Source organism: Colias philodice, chromosome 23, assembly GCF_061535455.1.
Source record: "Colias philodice isolate Cphi_HAF_F1 chromosome 23, ilColPhil1 Martin Lab GWU primary, whole genome shotgun sequence".
Lineage (NCBI taxonomy): Eukaryota > Metazoa > Arthropoda > Insecta > Lepidoptera > Pieridae > Colias > Colias philodice.
This window is the reverse complement of record NC_143108.1, coordinates 4,254,886-4,262,641: the sequence shown is the minus strand read 5'-3', so window position 1 is coordinate 4,262,641 and position 7,756 is coordinate 4,254,886. Positions and strand designations below refer to the sequence as shown.

Sequence of the window (7,756 nt, the reverse complement as noted above, 5' to 3'; positions counted from 1 at the left end):
CCGTCTTCGAAGTACACTTTCAGGTCACTCCATCAAGTCCGGAGGTAAGGTCTCAACGTAACTAACAAAACGAGCCCAAACTCGGCATACCTAGCTCTACTCGTCTATTAGTTCCAGTAGCCGTCTTCGAAGTACACCTTCAGGTCACTCCATCAAGTCCGGAGGTAAGGTCTCAACATAACTAACAAAACGAGCCCAATCTCGGCATACCTAGCTCTACTCGTCTATTAGTTCCAGTAGCCGTCTTCGAAGTACACCTTCAGGTTACTCCATCAAGTCCGGAGGTAAGGTCTCAACATAACTAACAAAACGAGCCCAAACTCGGCATACCTAGCTCTACTCGTTTATTAGTTCCAGTAGCCGTCTTCGAAGTACACCTTCAGGTCACTCCATCAAGTCCGGAGGTAAGGTCTCAACGTAACTAACAAAACGAGCCCAAACTCGGCATACCTAGCTCTACTCGTCTATTAGTTCCAGTAGCAGTCTTCGAAGTACACCTTCAGGTCACTCCATCAAGTCCGGAGGTAAGGTCTCAACGTAACTAACAAAACGAGCCCAAACTCGGCATACCTAGCTCTACTCGTCTATTAGTTCCAGTAGCCGTCTTCGAAGTACACCTTCAGGTCACTCCATCAAGTCCGGAGGTAAGGTCTCAACGTAACTAACAAAACGAGCCCAAACTCGGCATACCTAGCTCTACTCGTCTATTAGTTCCAGTAGCCGTCTTCGAAGTACACCTTCAGGTCACTCCATCAAGTCCGGAGGTAAGGTCTCAACGTAACTAACAAAACGAGCCCAAACTCGGCATACCTAGCTCTACTCGTCTATTAGTTCCAGTAGCCGTCTTCGAAGTACACCTTCAGGTCACTCCATCAAGTCCGGAGGTAAGGTCTCAACGTAACTAACAAAACGAGCCCAAACTCGGCATACCTAGCTCTACTCGTCTATTAGTTCCAGTAGCAGTCTTCGAAGTACACCTTCAGGTCACTCCATCAAGTCCGGAGGTAAGGTCTCAACGTAACTAACAAAACGAGCCCAAACTCGGCATACCTAGCTCTACTCGTCTATTAGTTCCAGTAGCCGTCTTCGAAGTACACCTTCAGGTCACTCCATCAAGTCCGGAGGTAAGGTCTCAACGTAACTAACAAAACGAGCCCAAACTCGGCATACCTAGCTCTACTCGTCTATTAGTTCCAGTAGCCGTCTTCGAAGTACACCTTCAGGTCACTCCATCAAGTCCGGAGGTAAGGTCTCAACATAACTAACAAAACGTACCCAAAATCGGCATACCTAGCTCTACTCGTCTATAAGTTCCAGTAGCCGTCTTCGAAGTACACCTTCAGGTCACTCCATCAAGTCCGGAGGTAAGGTCTCAACATAACTAACAAAACGAGCCCAAACTCGGCATACCTAGCTCTACTCGTCTATTAGTTCCAGTAGCCGTCTTCGAAGTACACCTTCAGGTCACTCCATCAAGTCCGGAGGTAAGGTCTCAACATAACTAACAAAACGAGCCCAAACTCGGCATACCTAGCTCTACTCGTCTATTAGTTCCAGTAGCCGTCTTCGAAGTACACCTTCAGGTCACTCCATCAAGTCCGGAGGTAAGGTCTCAACATAACTAACAAAACGAGCCCAAACTCGGCATACCTAGCTCTACTCGTCTATTAGTTCCAGTAGCCGTCTTCGAAGTACACCTTCAGGTCACTCCATCAAGTCCGGAGGTAAGGTCTCAACATAACTAACAAAACGAGCCCAAACTCGGCATACCTAGCTCTACTCGTCTATTAGTTCCAGTAGCAGTCTTCGAAGTATACGTTCAGGTCACTCCATCAAGTCAGAAACTAAATATGAAATTTATAATCCCATAAGTATAAAATCTATAAATAAAATAAATGCGTGAAGGATCAAGTTTATTAGGTGAAATATTTTGTATTCGTACAGTGATCTTTTCGTAAACGAGGAGCTGCTTACAAGCGTCACAGTGTCCACTCACAACGGCGGCCGAGCGCAGACTAAAATATTTCATTACAAATTTTTGTGCAATAAATCAAGATGCGCCGGTAAAATAACCCTTATTTCAATCCAATAAGTATCACGCGTTACAACTAAATATGTGAAAAAATAAGGTTTCATTTTCATTTTTTTCTCAGCCTATTTGTAACATTTTGATAGTTTTATCTAGTACCTTTTTGAGTTAGACATGTCTACTTACTTAAAATATTTTTAAATAAATCAATTTGTTTTATTAAATACAAGAAAAATGTTCGTTTATTCAGCACGATATTGTCAATTTTGGGTGAAGAGGCAACGGAAATTATTTTTTTCAATATTATAAACCAAAATTTTCGACTTAAAATATAGTACCATTTAAAGATTAAGGAGTAATCTATTTATGGTAATTATTAGTTATATTTGGTTTTGTACTATTTCGCCGCAAAATGCACTGAAAAACTGCGTATTTTTGTCAGATTCGTAAACGCGTCCTTAACAAAATGGAATCCGTGCTGGTTGTTACTTATAACTTGTGATAGTATAATAATTATGAGATCATTATTTTTTACGAGTTTCATAACATGTTAATGTTTAGGGTATTGTTTTATCTATTAAATCTTGGTCGAAATGCAATCAGATAACTTAATTGCTCATTAAGAAAGTTCATTAGTGAAATAAATGTTAAAGCTCCTTAACTAAAACAGGGCTATCTTATTATTAGATAAATAGCAGTGAATAGAAAATTTTATCAAGCAACCAGCAACTCACTATCACTTTGCTCATAATTAGGTTCACAAAATCTCTTTATAACATACGTTGCTATGGGAGAGATTATACTGGTCAGTCGTTACATACTTTTGGAATGTATGGTACATTCTAAAAGTCCTAGTAATTCAATTTTATGGGTATAACCGCGAAAAATTGTACCGTTACATTCATGACATCATAACAAACGTTACATACATGACTGAATGTTACTTACATGACCATTATAAAGCTTAGTACATATATCAGTTATCTTTTCTTCCTAGCATTAAAAAGTTAACGTCGACACGGTGTCTTACACTCACACGACAGGAAAAAATGGAGATATAGGTAGGTAAAACCAATTCATATCATAAAATAATGAATTAAAACAAAAAGATGCATAAATCAAAATTGTATTGAAAAAAATTGATATTTTTTCCGCTTTTTATTCCTTTCTGCATTTTTCGTTTGTAGTTCTTTATATTTCTCGGGATTTTGAACTTGTAACTTCTCTCGATATTTTTTTGCCTTTCGGCATTCGTCAACGCCATCTGTAATTTGATTTTCTCATTTGAAAAAATAATTAATAAAAAATTTTTAAAAAAACCCGACTGACACTGCAAATTCATAACACGCAGTCGGAGGCTACAAGGCTACAAAATATTACTGGCCTCTACCCATTCTATACATCTTATATAGCCTCCGACTGCGTGTTATGAATTTGCAGTGTCAGTTTTTTATTTTTTTTATTAATTATTTTATTTTATTCTTTTTTTTGTACAATCAGGTAAAACATATTAAGGTAATGGAAAACTATAGATAAAGACCAATCCAATGATATCTTGCACATCAAAATCCGTTCAGCCATTTAGATTTGAAAATATTATCGTCCTTTTTTTCGCGCAATTTTTTAATAGACCTATGTGTTCTAAGCCTAACAATATGTCATGACTGTAACGTAACACATTTCGTTACACATCGTTACAATCATGACAAAAAATGCGGGCGACATAACCTTAAATTAAAATTACTACTCGATTGTGAATGCTAAGAACCACGAAGTAGTCTGATTCTTTAGTTTTATAGTAAACCTACGTAAAGATTTATAATAATAAGACAGAATATATATACTTACCTCGCAATCGAACACTTTAAATACCCTTTTTTCGAGCGACAAATCTCACATCAATACAAAACACCATTTCTCTCAAAGAAAAAATGGCTGCTTTGTTTTTTAAATTTTGCCAGCATGCCAAATAGTGTTGCCACTCAATAAAATAAGAGAAGGATTCTGATAATTCTTATAGTATGGCAGTTAGAGACGTTACATACGTGACGTTACACACGTATAAAAAAAGTGGACAGTTTTTTAAATAATAATAAAAAAAAGATTAAGGCCTTGTGCATTAAAAGATTTTTATCTTCATGTTGAATAAGAACCGAATAACTTAAATTTTTCATAAAAATGCGAGTCAGTCATACCATTTCGTAGGGGTTATCAGTTTTTGTCACAAGGGTGTTAGGTGGACAAATATTTTTTATATGGACAGAAAAGTGGAGCCAGTAAAAAAAATATAAAATAAAATATTTCTGCAAGAGATAGATTGAGTTTTATGAAATAATCTAAAAGAACACAAGCATACCTTTTATTACATATCTAACAAAACACTTGTTGTCAAAAAACGTTGATGCCATATGAGAAATAAAATGGGAACATTGAAAAAATAATTCATGTACAATTTTTCGCGGTTTTACCCTTATAGCACCTTTTTTTAACAACTCCAGTTGTTATTACATCTTTAGTTAACTGTTAAGTAAGTGCATTTCCACAGTACGGTTAAAAAATTGAGTGCTACAGAAACGATGGAAATATTGAATGGAAGTTAGGCAAGGCGGAAGGGCTGGCTTTTGTGCGAGAGTATACAAAATGACGCGTCCGCAACGAATTCGCTGCGCAACCGCGGCGTGTTCGTTGCGCGCCCGCAACGTATTCGTTGCGCACCCGCTCCGCTTTGAAACCGCTCGCAATCCGCTAGTGTGATATGTCACTGCGTACAACAAAGACCTCTTGTTTGAACTTTCATTCCTTTACCAGAACTTGAACTAATATGTCTTCTTATAAGTATAAGTGTTGTAAAGTTTAAGCATCACACGACGATATATTATGTAGGTACACATAAAAAAATATATAGGTATGCATTTGTTTTCAAAGTGAAACTTCTTTAGGCGCGTTGAGAGTAAAATTTTAAGGTCGCGTCATGGCAATACAGTCACGTCACGGAGTAAGGCGACGATTTTGGTATCTTTGAAATTGCCAAAGAAGTTTCACTTCTGACACGTCTGCTCGGCACACTTGCTTGATTTCCCGCCTCATTATCTGCTATTTATAAAAAAAATATTAAATAGATCTAAAAAATACAATTTCAAGTCCGGAACCGGACCGATCATTAAAATTATCTCTTACAATGTCGATAACAATATAAAATAAAATATTGTAGTGAAATTCAAACTCGATTAAACTGAATAGCTGTCCGATAGCTGTGGACTCGTAAGCTTGTTCGTGCGATTAAAGCACACATTTTTACATTCCATATCGGAATACAAATCTTTTAACGTGTTCGTGTACGTGTTATGTTCGGGAATGCCTGTATATCTATCCTGTTCTTTCATCGTAGATATTATGTTACATAATTATATTATATAAATGTAAGAGAAGTAGGTATGTGCATGTATAAAAAACTAGTTGATCGCCTCGGCTCTACCAGTTAACGTTAACGTTTAAGTACCTAAAAAGTATCTTAAAAATATTAAAATAAGATCAACCATTTTTGAGCTAAAAGAGGTGTTATAATTAAAGTCCTGGTAGATAACTAACATCCAGTAACAGGACTTTCTTTTATGCAATTAACGTAAATTATATCTAACTATGAACTCTCCAATACAATACAATACTAGAAACATTAATCTATTCATATTACTGCACAATGTACAGCACTTTTCCAAACACAAATGTGGAACTCATTTCATATACCAAAAAAGCATTTCACAAAATATAACCTAACATACCACATACAGTGTAACCTTAGTTTGTCAAACTCCAATATCGGCAAAATAAGGAAAACTTGACATACCATTGAATATCAATAATCCCACTCCCATTGAAGGCAGGATGGGATATAACCCTCGGCATTGTGCTACGTTCATTACGACTGCTATTCGAGTATGGTATTTGGAGAATGTAATATGAACACCTTATAAGTTATATATAATAATTTTGATGGGATCAATGGGATATGGGATATTTTAGAGATAGTTAATAGGAACTAAGATTATCTTAATCAAATCTACGTTTAATTCTTTTAAGGGGTTGAATAGAATCATTTCTTTACATTTAGTTTCATAACCTTCAATGAAATAAATATTCATTTTGAAACTTTTTACCAAACTATTTGGTTATTGTTATAATATATGGGTACCTTTCACGAGTTTAATTTCATACTGAATTCAGTAAAATCTATTATATAATTTGCAAGGATAGTAATCTTCAAATCAAATTAGACACGTATAAGTATTCATACTTTGAATTAAAATCCTTTGTCTTCTATACAAATTACGGAGGCATTTGTCTTACAACGTTCAATTAAATTTTATTGGCAAATCTGTGACTTTATTGAAGGGATAATGGAGTTTCAGTCGGGAAATCAAGCCTGTTCTGTGATTTATATCTTGGGTTCTCTCGGGCATTATCGAAAGTTCGAGTGCGGATTTAATATGGAGTTTATTACATTTAAACAAGTTTAATTTGGGGATTAACGGGGAAATAAAACTTTAATCTTTTGAGAGTGGGATTGAATTTTTGGCTTATTTATATTATTATTTTTTAATATCTTCGTTCTTTTCTTTATAGGTAATGAAGAATCCAGAGTTTATTGCACCAGGACTACGAGGATCATCACCGACGATGAATAGATTAATTGCTCGCAGTCTAGGTTTTAGAAAATTAAGGGAAATATGTTGTAAATAAGGAAACTTTTGTTAAATAAATAACTTCAAATATTTTTTTGTTGTTTTATTATTCATATAAAAAGTTTTTATACATAAACAATTATGTATTCTTCGAAATGAAATTTTCCCCAAATTCAGGCACCAGTTTCATCCTGAAAACAGAAAAAGAAAAAAAATTTACAATATTTTACATTTCATATTAAAGGGTGCAATTGAAAGCGCAAAACATTTTTTAAAACGTACTAACTCAACTGAAAATTATTGTACATAATAATTTAGTAGGTATGTGCATTGTGCAACTGCAGACCTCTATCCTACCTCTATACTCCGTAGTATAGCTTATTTAATACAAATTGCCCTTCCAACTTTAATAAATTTGAACTCCAAAACTGCATTAAAACCAACCCTGCACCGCACACCTCTCATTATAACTTATAACCCAGTTAGTTCTATTTTTCCTTAATTCTCATCCGGGAAAAGTTAGGCTTTTAACGTGTTACCGTAACATAATAAAATTACCAACTTGTCTGCCCATTTGTCCCTATAATGAAGAATGATTTGTTAGTAGAATTATTTACGATTACTATAATAAATGAGTTGGGTAATTCTATCAGATATTTCTTGCTTAATCACTAAGTAATAGCCAGTATTATTTATTAATCATTTCTAGGTTTGTTTTGTATTACTAGTTATATGAATAAGTATTATATTTGCAACCAATTCGTAAGATTCCTTGGTAATTCATCTCAATCGGCTTGATACCTATGTCTTACTACTTGAGGATTACCTATACGAGGTTTATAGTTGTTTTATTTTAGTCGCATAGAAGAAAAGTGATCACTGTATTTGTATCAATAATCAGCAGAATTGCAAGCAAGCAGTAGAATAAAGGAATGTGGTGACCAAAGTAATACATCAGTAAGATTTATTTCTAAATAATATATTTAAAGTTTGTAAATATGTTGATAAGATAATCATGAAAATATCACTACTTAGTGAAAAGGTTACC

General features: G+C 35.0%; 1 long non-coding RNA gene across 1 annotated transcript; it reads right to left on the bottom strand.

Moving 5' to 3' along the window:
• Nucleotides 1-3,139: 3,139 nt before the first annotated feature.
• On the bottom strand, nt 3,140-4,146 carry LOC149477989 (uncharacterized). Its single transcript, XR_016317503.1, has 2 exons — nt 3,878-4,146; nt 3,140-3,293 (listed from the first exon to the last, which is right to left on the bottom strand). It is a non-coding gene; the product is annotated as an uncharacterized LOC149477989 (long non-coding RNA).
• Between the last annotated feature and the right edge of the window lie 3,610 nt (nt 4,147-7,756).